The sequence below is a fragment of the Martes martes genome (genome assembly GCF_963455335.1).
Source record: "Martes martes genome assembly, chromosome: 11".
NCBI classification, from domain to species: domain Eukaryota; kingdom Metazoa; phylum Chordata; class Mammalia; order Carnivora; family Mustelidae; genus Martes; species Martes martes.
Genome location: NC_137899.1, coordinates 78,983,738 through 78,985,604, shown reverse-complemented (window position 1 = coordinate 78,985,604; position 1,867 = coordinate 78,983,738).

Here is a 1,867-nt window from a genome sequence, read left to right as displayed (position 1 = left end):
AAAAAAAAAAAAAAAAGAAAAAAAAAAAACCACTTTGGCGCCTGACGGCGCTTGCCTCACTGCCGCCCGGAGCTGTCATTGGTTGGCTCAAGCAATGACGTAAGCCGACCGGAGGCCGCCCCCGCGCCTTTATGGGAAGTGTAGTTTGATTCCCTCCCAGCAAGGATTAATATGCTTGGCAGTTACCCGTGTAGAAACTACAAAAACCAGTTGTCTCTGCGAACGGTGCGCAAGAGAATCTGAAATGCGGTGCCTCTGTTTATTTGTTGATTTTTGCACAGGGAACGACGGGAGTTGTATGCGCTTGCAGAACACAACTAGGAACAACTTTTCACCTGTTCTTTACTGCTACAATTCCATGCCCTGGCGTTTGTGAGTCATAGATTTCAAATAGTGCTAAGCAAATGGAAAATGTTCTGACGCTGGAATAATCAGCAAAGTTCGGACGATTTGGATTGTTTAAAACAGAACTCTCTGTTGGAATTTATCCTTGGTATCCACTGCTAAAAATATAAATGGGACGTCTGGTGGGCTTCCTTGTAACTAAAATAGTGTCACTAAGTATATGGGGGTGAATATGAATTTCCCATATTAAAAGATACAGATAGCCCTCGACAGCTTCTTGCATATTTTATTTTGCGCTCTCTCATCGTCATCGTAATGTAATTAAGCTATACGTGGAACCTGCACCCCCCGCCCCCCCGCCAAAGAAGAAGAAATAGTGAGCAAGCAGAAATAACGGATGAAGACTTAATATCTAATGAACTATCCTAAGAATAACTTAGATTATGTTAAGTGAATAGCCTGTATTGGCTGTCTATAGTCCTGGGCTGTGTCTTTTTCCACCTTTTGGCTGCTTCCCGAAATGGCTCACCCGTTGATATATTTAGATCTTCACTGGTCAATTTCCTTTTTCTTAAAAACGTTTGCAATCAGTAAAGATTGGAGATTTTTTTTTTTCCCCACCTGTCTTACCTCTTTTCGTGTTTTGGGAAAATTTGTCTTTGGATCATAATTTAATGTTCTGTTTTTATATTTTTCAGATTGGAGTTGAAACATTTTATGCATTTGAGTTTCCACCCCTCCCTTACCCTTTCTTATACTCAAGATTTTTTCCCATTGCTCTTATTCGGGATACTTATCTGTCATATTGATGAATGTCAAAGGAAACTTACCTCAATTCTAATAATTACCTAGTTTACTTTCCGTGCTTTTATGTAAAATCTAGTGCTTTCAGTCTTCCTCCTCCACTCCTTCCCTCCCTTCGTTTCTTCTGGCTGCTTTTAAGATTTGTTGGATGTTTTTGTGGTTTCTCAGTGGTGAATCAAGGGATCTAGTCATTTCTTTCTTTCTTTCTCTTCTTCCTTCTTACTATTCAAAAAATGCTTAAACCATGCTTAGGATTTTAAAGGATTGCTGCATCTCAGGATTAGTGTCCTGGAAAAATTGCAGAAAATTATGAAACATTATCTCTTCTATTTGCTTGTTTTCCATTTTCTCCATTATCTCTTAGAATATCTATGGGACATCTCTAAGACTTTCTCACTTTATCCCCTCCTCCCTTTTTTTTGGTCTTTCATATGGTCCATCTCAATATTTTCAAATAGCTTTTTATTTTTACAAATTCTATTTAGTTCTTTTTGAACCGTTTTCTAATTTCTTATACAAATTAGACATAATATTAACATAACATAAACATTAAATTGTCTGTGTTCTTCTATGTCTGTTAAATCCCAAACTGAAAGTTTTATGGGTCTTTTGTGCTGTTTGTTGTTTCTTCTAGCTTTTGCTCATGGTGTCTATTTCTTTATGGGTTATGATTTTGGATTCTGCACTCAAGTTTCTGGGGTTGTAACTGTCAGGATTC